Below are 14,603 nucleotides of genomic sequence, written 5' to 3' on the forward strand. Positions count from 1 at the left end.
CGTAGACTCAAGTCAAACAACTCAACCTTGTGAATTATTTCGGATGCTCCAAAAGCGTAGAGTCGATACTTTTGTTGACGTCATCAATGACGCGGCCTCTGCGGCGATTCGATTGATAGGACGTGACCTGACGGGCCCACCATATTTCTGCGCAGTCAGTTAGGAAATGACTAGTCATTGCGCCTTGACTGAGGCACCTCCTCGATTTCCATGTGTAGTGGGATAACTGTCCTTTAGCTTCATGACCTAACCGCGGATTTCTCGGTCCAAGTCCCTGGTAATTTCCCTTCATATACAAAGGAAAATACCGATTTATTTCTTTCATTCTCCTCTTCATTGGTTTCTTCTTCCTCTAACCTTATTCTTCCAAAACTCCAGCGCCGCCGCCACCGCCGCGTTCCAATCTCCATCATCCCCTAAGAATCTTGAGATGGTGAAGAAGAAGAACTCCGCAGCCGCCACCGGCGCCGGTTCAAGTAGTATTGTTTCCAAAATGGCCACCGATGCGGCGGCGAAGGGTAGAGCGCCAGAGACTTCTGCCACGGCGACCAAGGGCGCCCCCGGCGATTGGCCTGCTTCAACAACAACAAAGCACGGTGTGAACAAGCTTCGAAGCCTCGGCTTAATCCCTAACGAAGAGGGAAATGTCATCCTCCCAGGTTCAGCCTCACGTCTCACTCCTCCCGCTGGTTTTTCCGTCATGTTCATCGCATTCTTGTATCACGAATTGTCTTTGCCTGCACACGAGTTTCTTCGTCGACTTTTAATTTCATATGGGATTCAGCTCTGGCAACTAACCCCAAATTCCATTCTCCATCTCGCAATCTTTATCACCCTCTGTGAGGCATTTCTTGGTATTGACCCCCACTGGAGTTTGTGGAAGAAAATTTTCTTTGTCAAACGTTATAATTGCAAGAACGGTTCCTTTGTTACCAGTGGAGTTGGCTTTGTTATCCGTAAAGATGTGAACTATTTTAACTTTTCAACGAGAGAATATGTCCAAGGATGGAGGTTGAAGTGGTTCTATCTCAAAGATTTGTCGGTAGCTGATAGTGATACATGTCTTCCGAAGTTTATTGATGTCCTTGAGGCTGTGCCAAAGAAGTCTTGGAAAAATGTACTGACAGCCGAAGAAAAACCAGTAGCCGACAAGCTATTCAAAAAAGTGCTCCAGATAAAATAATTTGATGGTCAGACAATGATTGGCACCGAGATTGCCGCTGTGTTCCTGAAATGTCGCATCCAACCAGTTATATCCAGGGTTCACCAGATGTGGTTGTACTTGGGTCCCATGGACAAGACTCGAATTAACGTTGCAGATTTCTCAGGTAAAGAACCGCTGGATGAAGTCAAATGATTGACCTATTTTAGTCAGGCGGACTCGATTCCCTTGATAGCTCTTTACGAACCTTTCGACCTAGTTCACTAGCCAACTGAGGCGACCTTCTGATTTTCTGTACGTATTTCTATTCAATATATCTTTCATTGTCTCATCTTACTGTTATTGCTTTGGTAGATCCTCTCGACTGTCAAACATCTTCCAAACTTATCGGGTGATGATGAAGATCTTGAAGAAAATGAATCCACCCCCAATGCAGAATCTGATACGGGAGTGAACAAAATCGACGAAACCTTCTCAAAAAAGGACATCAATATTACCAGTCTTGCAGCCTCCTCTGCTGTTCTTAAGGCTTACGATGACACGCTATTCGACACAGCTGAGTCGAGTCATGACAATGAAGCTGATCGCACTCCTTTTGTTCGTGCAGCTTTGGAGAAGACCAGTGCCCAGCCGCCGAAGAGATCTTCCGGCGGTTTTGCCGATGAGGACGACTTGCTCCTTGACTTGTAAGCTCTCTTTATTTTTTCAAAGTTGATTTGTTTCTTCCTTTTTAAACTTATGAACCCATATATTGCAGTGATGAGGGATTTATAGAGCCTCCTTCGAAGAAGGCTAAGGCTACCCCCAGTGGTTCGACTCCCGCAGCATCAGGAGCCTCTGCTCTGCCAACGGCTCCTTCGGTTCCTTCAATTCCTTCGGCTCCTTCTTCCCTTCTGAAGGAGAAATAGATTTCTTCGGCAGTGGCTGCTCCCTCTGCTCCTTCTGAGAAACTTGTAAGTATTTTGATTTTTCTTGACGATGATCTCTTCTCTTCCAGCCCCCCGAGTCTACATTTGATTTCTTGTAATCAAATGTGGACTTCAAGAAATGCTTTTTTCCATATGTTGATTTTAATATTGTTTATTTCGGCTGTTCTTTTTTAGGGCATTCAAACTGCCATAACTATCTTGAAAGACTTCGCCTCCCAATTCTCCTCTCTCTAAGCTACCAACACTCGGCTCCAAAAGGACGTTGTCTCGAATTCCTCCAAGCTTGACCAGGCAATAACAATAGGTGCCAATGCCCGTCGAGAGGTAGATGTTTTAAAGAAAGAACTTGATCAGCTAAAGAAGAAATGGAAGGAAGAGGAGAAGGCAAACGCTGAAGCCCAGGTTCAGCAGAAAGAGAAGGAGAATCTGTTGCTGAAAACCATCACGACCTTGCTTGGTAAAGTGACTGTTTTGTCTTTCTAATTCTCCATACTCAGTTTTATTGGCTTCCAACCTATGTACTTATTTTTGCAGAAGCAGCCGATATTTCTTCTGGTTTCGCGGGCAAGCTCCCAACAGATTCTGATCCTATTTTTTTGGTAACCGAGTCTAGCGACCGCATCCGCATGCTTCTTCAAAAGAGCAAAGCGGTCCTGTCAAGACTTCACGCCATGATCCTTCCCAAGGCGGACTAGCAAAAGACACTGGAGCAATTGGCGGATACTTTCTCCGTCAACATCGAAGGCACCATCGAGGTATTCAAACGTACCTCCCGTACCTATGGTGCTCTTCTTGCTTTCCAGCTTTTGATGGGGCATGGCTTCAAAGCCGAAATGGAACTGTTGACGAAAGAGTTATCGAAGGGTCCCGATGGTATAGCTATCGACCTTAGTTCCCTCAAGGCATCAGCACGCAAATGCGCCATTCAGCTTCTTGAACTAGTATCGGCAAATAAGTCAAGTGCTGGAGGAGTTGTCCCATGCTCATCAACACAGACCCAAGCTCTTTGAATTCTCTGTTGTATTGTAATTTGTCTATTTGCTTTGAACAGTGCCTTTTCTAAGGCTTTTCCTCTTGTAATGGATTTCAGGCTAGTTGTGTTTGTCAGTTTTTCGTTGTTCATTACAATGATCTTGTTTCCGATTGTGCGCTCCCAATGGGAGTAGAGTATTCTTAGCAGTAAATATATATTCTTTGATACTTTTCGATGATGTAATCTTTGCAGGTAGCTCGTATTCCTTACTTTGCTGAAGGTTCTTCGGCAGGCGACTCCGAACATGATCGGCTGCAATGTATGAAGACCCGAATCGCTTAGATGGAGAGAGATATGCGCAATCTCCATGCCATGGCATCCATTATCAAGAAAAAAGGGGAAATGGCTGTTGACGCAGAGCGATATGCTTTAAGCGAGCTACAGAAGGCCACAGACAGTTTAAACTGTAAGTGCTTATTACTTTCATTGAGAAAGTCAAATCTCCCTTCACTTCTGATTTTTTTTTGCAATTGTGCTATCCGCTAGTTATTGCTTTGAATCTTTCCGAAGAGAACAAGCGAGTACATGACCGTGTAGCTTCTTTGACCAACCTTTCACAATATGAAGAAGTTTTCTGGACGGACAAGCAAAAATCTGTCATTGTTGCAAAATTTTAGGATCGGGTACATCAAGTACACCGGTTTTTCGACAAATGCTATACTGGGTTGAAGATGATATGGAAGACAATGTTTCCACTGAGTGAAATTCCTGCAACACTGCTAACTTCTTGCAGGAGTTGAGGCAACACTTGCTTTTACGTTGTCACAACATCCTTCTCTAAATTTAGAAGCGATTGCAAGAGCTGACGATGATATTGCCCATTTTATACCTTTTGTAAAGGATCCCACCGCCATGATTGCTGCTAGGCTAGAGATTAACTCCGAAGCATATGATTCCACTTGAATGGTGTCACTCTTCCTCTTCCGAGAGCAAATTGTTATTGTATGTTCGGATGTTGCGTTTGCAAATTTTATTCTTCTCTTGAATATACCGAAGAATTTCGCAAAGATTTTGTTTGTAGATAATGTTTTTGCCACTTTTGACAAAAATACTAGTATCTCTCAAATTGTCTTCATAGTAAGTAGTAGTTTTGGTAGACTGAGTTACAAATCTCGATGCACTAGTCGTTTGAGTAATGATATTGTAATGTTTTTATGAAAGATATCGGGAGCAAAATAATGAGTGATCATCTCATGTTTCGGGTCTGATGAGCCCGTAGTAATTGCAACTTTGTTTCAACCGAAGATGTATGTTTTTAGCGATAGCTCCCGAGTAAATCGAGGAAAATATACTCCGTATTCGACTCCATTGCTCTTGAGTACCTTCTTTGTTTGATGTACCGGCATTGGCCTTTCATAAGTTATTTACCCTTGCCACTAGCAGCACTCGCGTATTCCTTGAGGCTTTGGCAGAAGATAATTTTTGAGTATAATTGTACAGACAAAAAATTGTCCGGGTGCCCCGAAGCAATTGAATGACTGTAAAAAATTATCCGGGTATCCCGAAGCAATTAAATAACCGTATGAGAAATTGTCCAGGTGTCCCGAAGCAATTAAATAACCGTATGATAAATTTTCTAGGTGACCCGGAGCAATTAAATAACCGTATGAACGAGAAATTGTCCGGGTGTCCCGGAGCAATTTTAATGACCATATAGACGAAATTTGAACCTTTATTAATAAGTATGCGATAATAATATGAGCTAATGCTGCTATGGCTTAAGTGAGCCTTATTGCAAGATAAAAAAATCCTATGGGAATAAAGATGTCTGACACTGCTCATATCCTCTAAATAAGAGAGAGTCCTTCTTCTCTTGAACCTTTCCTTCCGAAGCTTTAGCGGTTTCCGAGGTGCCAGCCATTGCCAAAATCATACCAGTAGTATCCGAAGGAATATTGTCAACAGCTGCCGAAGACTTAGCACCTTCCTCCAAGGCTTTATGTTCTGCTACCGCAAACTGGACAGTTGCCGTTGTCGAATCATCCAATTGTTTCATTTTCTTGCCATCGCCAATTTCCTTAAGATTGGAAGGGGAGTCGATAACTTTAACTTTCTGTTTGACCCCAAATTTCGCAGCAATGTTCTGGAACTCCTGATCACAATTATCCGAATGAGAGAAACTTCCGTGAACCGTAATATTGGTCCAATTGTTACCTAGCATCTTGAGTTTGAGGTACGCATAGTGCGAACAACCATGAATTTGGCCGAATGAGAGAAACTTCCGTGAACCGTAATATTGGTCCAACTGTTACCTAGCATCTTGAGTTTGAGGTACGCATAGTGCGGTACAGCCATGAATTTGGCATAAGTTGGTCTCCCTAAGATAACGTGGTACTGCGATTCCCAATTCACTACCTCGAATTCGACCCTTTCTTTTCTAAAATTATCTGACTTCCCAAAGACTACAATCAATGACATTCTGCCAAGGGGATACGCTGGTGAAGTTGGAATAATGCCATGAAAACACGTGTCAGACTCCTGCAACATGTTGACTGTACTACCCATGTTTTTAACTGTACTTGCAAATATCAGATTTAATCCACTTCCACCGTCCATGAATACTTTGCTTATATTGAACCCCCAAAGCTGTGCTTCGACCACCAAAGCTGCATGACCTGGCCTTGGGACAGACATCGGGTGATCGGCCCTGCTAAACAAGATGCTCTGTGTAACCAGTCGATGTAATCTGGGATATTTGCCATGGTGCTCTCTGATACGTCTCCAACGTATCTATAATTTCTTATGTTCAATGCTGGTTTTATGACAATACCTACATGTTTTATACACATTATATGTCATTATTATGCGTTTTCCGGAACTAACCTATTAACGAGATGCAGAAGTGCCAGTTCCTGTTTTCTGCTGTTTTTTGGTTTCAGAAATCCTAGTAAGGAAATATTCTCGGAATTGGACGAAATCAACGCCCAGCATCTTAGAATTCCACGAAGCTTCCAGAACACCCGAGAGCCACCCGAGGAGGGCCCTGGGGGGCCCACACACTAAGGCGGCGCGGCCAAGGAGCCAGGCGCGCCGCCCTATTGTGTGGTGGCCCCGTCAGCCTTCCGACTCCGCCTCTTCGCCTATTTAAAGGTCCCTGACCTAAATCTTCGATACGGAAAAACCACGGTACGAGAAACCTTCCAGAACCGCCGCCATCGCGAAGCCAAGATCTGGGGGACAGGAGTCTCTGTTCCGGCAAGCCGCCGGGACGGGGATGTGCCCCCGGAAGGCTCCTCCATCGACACCACCGCCATCTTCATCACCGCTGCTGTCGTCGTGGTGAACAGACAGATGCCATAGGATGGCTTAGATTGGGGCCGAATGGACGCTAGAGGATTCGGGGGAGGGTTTGCGATCAGATGGGATGAACTTCCGGATGCTTTCCTCAAGAACACAACCAAAGGCCGGTATGCAAGAAGAGAGACAAGAGGAAGAACTCTTTACTAGATCGCTTGCTTCATTGATCTCAACAGGATTACAGGTGCTTGGATACAAGTTCTATCGTCTAATCTCCTCTGTGGACACGCGCCTGTATAAGGCAGTACCCCCTCTCCTTATATAGGGGAGAGGGTGGCTTACAGAACAAGAAACCCTAATGGCATCTTTGACTGGACAAACTACTTTACAAAGCTACTTTAATCATAGATGACGCCGGAGTCTTCTTTAATCAGGGACGCTGACGTCCTCCGGCTTCTTTCAGCGTCATCTCTCTCTTTGGCGCCAGGGCTCTGATTAAAGCCGCTTTGCTTAGCTCATCCTTGTCTTCTTGCTCTGAAGAGAATCTTTGACCAGTCCTGCCGACAGGCCCTTCTCTCCGGTATCTTCCTTACCAGGATCCGGTATACCCCTCTTGGGGATACCGGCTTAGCTTCACTTAGCCAAACTCTTACTTTCGTGCTCCAGTAAGAATATTAAACCGGTATCTCGATGGCTCAAACCATCCGGTTTGGCATGCCTTTGGCATACCGGGGGTTATCCCCCCAACATTAGTCCCCGAAGCTGGTATAGTCTGACGGATTCTATCCTACAGACCATGCCAGGTTTTCATGTTTTTAGGATACCGGTTTAATCTCTCCGGCTTTGAGCTTGGATCCGGCATCTTTGCCCCTATTTGTCTTTATTTCTCTTTGCAAGGAATTCCCCGACATCTCTTTTCTCCGGTATCATTCGCATTTACTCTTTCCTCGGCGAAGTCGAGAATATCTCGGGCCCCGCGCCTGTCAGTGACATGCGCACTGTTAACTGGCGCACCAGTGTCAGTTGTCACTTCGCTTCGACTCCCGCGCGCTCATTAAATGCACCACTGCGGATCCCACTAGCCACTTCGGATCTCGTGTGTGCCTCCGTGTGGCTTCTTATTTTTTCGCGTGTACTTCCTCGCCACGTGGCGGCCCGTGGTGCGAACCGTCGTGGGCCACGAGGCGAACCGCCGTGGCCCGGCGGTTTTCGGCCCACCTTCTTTCTTCTTTATAAGGAGAACTGCCCTTTCTTCTTCCTCTTCTTGCATTCCCCAACCTTCGCGCACAGTACTCCTCGCCTCTGCGCCTTCGCCGCTCTTCGTCCGCCGTCGTTCGCTTGAGCTCTATCGCCCGGCGAACTCACGCCGCGTTTCCGCTGGACCTCGCCGTGCGGAAATCTTCCGCAGCACCTCCGTCGCGCCCGCAACATTCTTGCTTCTTCGCGTCCTTCTCCGCTTCACCGTCGACGGTGCTCGTCGGCGACAGTAGGTCCGCTCCTTCGCCGGCGAACGTCTTCCCCAGCAACTGCGCCGCTCGAGGTTAGTGCCAATCTTACTTTGCTTGCCATTTGCTTGTTTTCTAGATCTTGGGTTGATAGTGTTCTTATTTCCTCTTTTTCTTTGATTTTCTTCTTACTCGTAGATCTTCGCGCGGGGTTCAACTGTGGGATTTCTGTTTTTTCGCCTCCAAACCCATGTCTTGCGAGGAATCTTCCTCTGCTTCGTCTTCTTCCCCCTCCGGTAGCCGGCGTAGACAATCTCCCGGTGAACCTACGGCTTCAGATCCGATGGATACCGATTCCGGCAACCAGCAGGGATCCGGTAGCTGCCAAGAATCCGGTAGCCAGCAGGGATCCGGTAGCCGCCAAGAATCCAGTAGCCTCCTAGAATCCGGTAGTTCTAGCCAAGCATCCGGTAGCTCTGGCCAAGCATCCGGCGGAGAGCCTTCCCCTATCACTCGTGGAGCCTGGATGGGCTCCAACGTTACCGAATACGAGATCGATTGGCTATACCGGTCCCGCAGGATTCCGGAAGGAGTAACCTGCCGGCTTCCCGGTGACGAAATTGAACCGGAGCCCCAGCCCGGTGAACATGTTGTTTTCCTTGCTCATTTTGAGCGTGGCTTCGGCCTTCCTGCCTCGCCTTTTTTCCAGGAGTTCTTAGATTTCTATGAACTCCAACCTCATCACCTTCCTGGCAATGCCGTCTTTTACCTTTCCTGCTATGCCACCTTCATGGAGGCCTACATCGGCATTCGTGCCACTCGTGAGACGTTTGCCCGCTTCTTTTCTCTGCGGATTAATTCCGTTCAGGGCAAGGAAATTCCTAAGCCCAAGCCTCCTGTGGAGTGCGGGTCCTGCATCGTTGGCTCTCGCCAGGGGAGCCCTTTCTTTAAGTTCACCGGCCTCGAGTCCTGCCGCGCCTGGCAAGGAACTTTCTTCTATGTGAAGAACAACGGCCGCGCGAATCTCATTGATCTTCCGCCGTTCAAGGTGGGGCCTCCCAGTAGAGCCAACTGGAGTTATAACCCGAAGACGGATCATATTGAAACCAACCGGGTGGTACGCTTCATGGCCTCTTTGAAGAAGGAGACCAACATCTGCTTGGATGATATCATCCGCACTTTTATTTCACGCCGGGTGCTTCCTCTCAAGCGCCGGATGCATAGGATGAGCGAGATGTACGGTCCTGGCGATCCCACCAAGATCACAGGCCGTCCCCTTAGCAAGAAGGACGTCGTCCGCAAGGCTAAGCAGATCTGCCAAACTGCTATGCCGTTTGACTGGGAATGGGGCCTCCTTCCCCTCAGCACTACTAACCCTCCGACCCAAGAAGTAAGAGATCATGCAATTAGGGTCGGTTTTGCCGGTAACTTTTTTGCTCTTGTTAACCCTCTTTTTTCGTGTTCCAGGCCAAGGACCGCTTCCCCCTCATCCAAGCAGAGCGGCGTGGGATCTGCGTGAAGCACACCCTTGACTCCGTCGACCCAGATCCCTACATTTTTTGGAAAGATCTGAAGATGGGCAAGACCCCAGTCTCGCGCCTTGGCAGGTCTCCGCCGGAGCCAACCGGTTCTTCGGATGATCTGACCATGCTTGAGGTATTTTTCTCTTCCGGTTTCTTCTTCTTCTTTCATTGTTGCTTTTTCGCGAATCGCTTCTTAGCCATTTTTAACTCATAGGTCCACGAGCACGTGCCGCCCTTGCACGCCGAGGCCGGCTCTGAGTTTGTGGACAAACTCATGGCCCAGGGCCAAAAGAACAAGATGCCAGCATCTGATGCTGGTTCCAGCCAGGCCCTCCCTCCAAGCGCTTCCGGACTGAGCCCTTGGGGGAGAAGGAAGTGGGCATGCGTCGCTACGGGCGCAAGCAGATGTCGACTGCCTCAGGGTAAGTTTCTTGTTTTCTTGCTTGCCTCTTTTTGCCAAGCTCTTTTTCCGGTTGCTTTTCTCCAACTATTTTTCTTTCTTTTTCTCAGCCCCGCGCTCAAGCTTGGCTCAAGGCCAGCGGGCTCTGAAGGTTCCGCAAGGACCTCAACCCCTCCTCCTCGCTCAAGCCCGGCACCATCTGGTGCCGGCAACATCTCTGCCTCCCCTTCGGGGGGCACAACAAGTTTGGGGCGTGCGGCCCCTACACCGCCAGAACACCGCACGGAGGAGGATCTTTCCTTCATTCCAGAGAAACAGGATACCGGCGCCAGCAACATCGGCACCGAGGAAGAAGCTGCCGGGCGGGCGGAGCCTTCAGCTCCTCCCGTCCTTGAAAAGAAGACAACTTCCGCGCCGGGAACTTCTGCGCCGGAAAGTTCCAACCTGGGAGACGCGCCTAGCGCTCCCCCTTCTCCACGAACTATTCTAATGCCACCGCCAGATGCTCCTCGCACCAAGCCCTCCGGGGCCGCTCCAACTGCACCGCCGCCCAAGATCTCCAAGCTTATCAAGGGGAAGGCGACGGCCTCCAACGCCCCTTCCGGCGGCCAGCAGCCCCTAGTGCTGCACGTCTCCAAGGCCGCCAGAGATACGGCCACAAAGGCCACCGGCCTGCTTGGCCGTATCACTGAGTTCCAGCGCAGGGGCCGGGAGCTGGGGCATCTGCTGCCCTACGCCCAGAAGTGGAACGCCGCAGATATGACTCCGGCGACCCGCGGTTTGGGCAAGGACAGGCTGCCGGCACCTGACCCTGTTGGGGACCGGTCTTCCGAGGAGCACGTCATGCGGCTTCGCTGCGCCGTGAAGGAGCTCGACAACGCGTGGTATGATGCCACGAACAACTTGATGGTACACTTTACTAACTCTTTTCAATTTTTACCGGTTTTCTTGCTTCCGGATTTTTTCTATCTTTCCTTTAGTTTCATGCTGGTTCCTCTCTTGTCTATCTTCCCAGTCCCCGAGTTTTGTGGTGAGAGCGCAGCTTTTAGCACAAAACTTTAACCTAAAAACTTAGCGTGAAACCGGTACTGCTAGTCCCCGAGCTTCGGGTTAAGAATTTTGTTCTTAGCGCGAAACTTAGCTTGTAAAAACGCGCAAAACTAGCACTGCCAGTCCCCGAGTTTCGGGTTAAGAACCTTGTTCTTAGCGCAAAACTTAACTTTAAACGCGCGAAACTAGCACTGCCAGTCCCCGAGTTTCGGTTTAAGAACCTTGTTCTTAGCGCAAAACTTAGCTAATCTCTTTTTCTTGAACAGCTCACGGCTGACACTCGGAAGGCCCTCTTTGAGGAGCTTCTATGGGAACATCGGGACCTCGCTGAGGCACATGATAAGTGCCAAGGTAAGTTTTTGTACCACCGGCATCTTCTTACCGGAAACCTTTTTTCCTCCTAACATTTATAATTTTTGCTTAACAGTGATCCCGGAAGCTTCCATTGAGGCTCTCAAGGAGCAGCTCGCCGCCGCCCAACGTACAGTTTTTCCTCTTTCCTGTTAGCTTGGTTTTCTTTTCATCTTAACCAGCACAATTTTGTTAACACCTTCTTTTCCGGGTTTCAGGGGAGAAGGACCAGCTCATCCGGCGGCATCAGGAGGAGCTGAGCACCCAAAAGACCAGCTACCAGGAGCTCAAGTCCCAGTTTATCCAGCTGGGGCTTGATCATGCTAAGGCTCTCAAAGCTGCTGAAGCTGATGCAGCGGCCAAGATGAATGAGGCTCTTGAAGATGCCGGCAACGCCAACATGGTGTTGCTAGCTGAGCTGGAGGAGCTGGCCAAAGCCCGGAAGGCTACCGAGGAGAAAGCTGCACGGCTGGAGGCGGAGCAGAAGGAGTGCAACCGGCTGGTCTTGCAAACTGACACACATGCCTACCGTAAGTCCTTTCCTTTTGCACTTTCTGACTACTGCCCACGAGCCTTTTTTATTCCGATCGCATTTTCTTTTCGTTATCTTTCCTTCCGGTTGTATTTTCTTCCGGATTCCTTTCCTTAGCTTTTTTCTTTCTTTGCACAGGCCTCTTCCCGGACTCTCAGAGGTTTGCTGTCAAGAAGGTTGACGAGCGCTGCACTGCCCAGGGCCAAGAGAATCTTGGCGCGCCATGGACCCCCTATGACCATCTGGTCGCGCTGAGCGCGCGGGTGTCTCATATGCGCGCCATAGATCGCAACCTGTCTGACATTCCTGATGTAGCTACCCAGCTCTTCAGGACTCTGTGGCCTGGCGAGGAGGTGCCGGATACTTTCTCACTGATCAGCGACCGCCTTAAGGGCGCCGGCAAGAGGATCCGCGAGTGGCAGTGCTCTGCTGCCCGTGCTGGAGCAGACTCTGCCCTCCGCGTCGCTTGCTCATGGTATCCGGAGCTGAACTTGGATGCCCTCACCGGAGTGCGCGAAGGCGCGGAAACCGATCTGGACCCGATTCTTACCGCTAAGCGGCAGGATCGCGCGTACCACATCGCGGAGTACGCCGATATGCGCACCTTCATCCCTCCCCCTCCTGACGTCCAAGACTATCTCGACGAGGAGGAGGATGAAGCCGAGGAGGAGCCTCTGGGCGATGCTGGTGCTGGCGATGCTCCTCCAGAAGCCCCCGCTGCCTGATCCCCTACTGTTCAATGTTTGCCTGTGAAATATCTGGTTGTCCTGTTTGACTCAAAACAATGCCTCGTTAAATTCTACCCCGGTATGTCGGGGTTTATGATGTAAAACTCTAAGTTCGCTTTTGGTTGCCGTACAACAGTTTATGCCGGTAAGTTATACCGGTACTTAATTTTCTTAAGTTTGCCTTAGCATATTTGCTTTTGGTTTTGCTTTTATCCTGTACTGCAAAGATTTCCAAATTGTTTCCGCATCCAATTCGATGCACACTTGGTTCTTTTGCCTTGGCTCTGCCTGCCTTCTCTGGGCGTTCTTTGGCGTATGAGCGCAAGGTTCTTTCACCAACCAAGCATTTTCTTGAATTTAGAAATAACTCGAAATTTTTGCAAAAAACCGGTATAACCGGGGTTAGTTAAATTTTCCAGATTGCTCTTTCCTGCTCTCCCACTTCGCAGTTCATGTGCTTATCCCCTACCGGTTTATCTTGCTTGCCATGAAGCCAGGTTGCGGACAGCAGCGGAGTCGAAGACTCCGGTAGGGTTTAGCACACTACTAAACCGGAAAGAAAAAACGTTCAATAAGCAACCGGTAAACTGAAAAAATAAACAAGTTACATGCAACCTTATTGGGGTAGTCCCCGAGATTCATTTGAGGTTCCGACATCTTTTATTCATAGCATGTAAGGTACAAAAAGGAACTTCTTACTCCACAACTTCAAGAGTAGAAAGGACGCAACAGAGCTACGTTCCATGGACGCTTGCTCTCCTCTCCGGACCTGTCCGCCTTTCCTTTTTTCCACTCCTGTGCATCGATCAAGTAGTATGCATCGTTGTGAAGCACTTTGCTTACAATGAAGGGACCTTCCCATGGTGGTGAGAGCTTATGCCGGCCTTCAGTGCGCTGCACTAGGCGTAGCACGAGATCTCCTTCCCGGAAAACTCTTGGGTTAACCTTCCGGCTATGATAGCGTCTGAGGTTTTGCTGGTAAATGGCTGTTCTTGCCAAAGCCAGCTCTCTTGCTTCTTCTAGCAAGTCCACATCATTTTCTCTGGCCTCTTTGACCTCTTGCTCAGTATAGAGCTGTACCCTTGGTGAATCATGAATGATGTCAGTTGGTATGACTGCTTCTGCTCCGTATACCATGAAGAATGGGGTGTACCCAGTGGACCGGTTTGGAGTTGTTCTTATGCTCCACAACACTGATGGTAGCTCATCAAGCCAACGCCCCGGTGACTTTTCTACCGCCTCAACGAGCCTTGGTTTGATACCGGAAAGTACCAAAGCATTCATTCTTTCCACTTGGCCATTGCCTTGTGGGTGTGCCACTGAGCACAAATCCAACTGGATGTTGTTGTCCTCACAAAACCTTTTGAACTCACCTTGAGCAAAGTTGGTTCCATTGTCAGTGATGATGCTGTGCGGGTATCCATACCGCAAAATGACATCTTTTAAGAACTTCACCGCTGTATGCCCATCCCATTTTGCGATAGGTTTCACTTCTAGCCATTTGGTGAATTTATCCACCATAACCAAGATGTGAGTCATGCTGCTCCTTGCAGTTTTGAATGGGCCAACCATATCGAGGCACCAAACGGCAAACGGCCATGTTAATGGTATTGTTTTTAAACCGGACGCTGGGGTATGATTTTGCTTGGCGTACCTCTGGCACCCGTTGCATTTTCTTACTAAATCCTCAGCCTTTTCCAAAGCAGTGGGCCAATAAAACCCATGCCGGAATACTTTTGCTACCAGCGCCCTTGATGAAGCATGATGTCCAAATTCTCCTTGGTGAATCTCCTCAAGCATTTCTTTCCCTTCTTCCGGTTCCACACATCTTTGAAGGACACCGGTAACGCTTCTCTTGTACACCTCACCATTGATGAATGTATATGCTTTGGACCTTCTTTGGATTCTCCTTGATTCATTTTCGTCATCCGGTAAGGTGCCGTTGATCAGGAATTCCTTAATAGGTTTTACCCACGACGGTGTCTCTCGAACCAAAAACACCGGTGCATCTATCTCCATGCTATCTACCAGCATCGTTTCTCCCGGTACGGCTGCAGCAGTCCCCGAGCTTGTGGGAGCAGTCCCCGAGTTTCCTTCATCGATATCCATGGGTACTACATGCGATTCCGGTACGAAAATTGATTCCGATTCCGGGCTTGGTTTGATCGATGGTACTCTTAAGTGAGCTAAAGCTATTCCGGGAGGAATTTCTT

This window comes from Lolium perenne, chromosome 2 (genome assembly GCF_019359855.2).
Source record: "Lolium perenne isolate Kyuss_39 chromosome 2, Kyuss_2.0, whole genome shotgun sequence".
Taxonomy (NCBI): domain Eukaryota; kingdom Viridiplantae; phylum Streptophyta; class Magnoliopsida; order Poales; family Poaceae; genus Lolium; species Lolium perenne.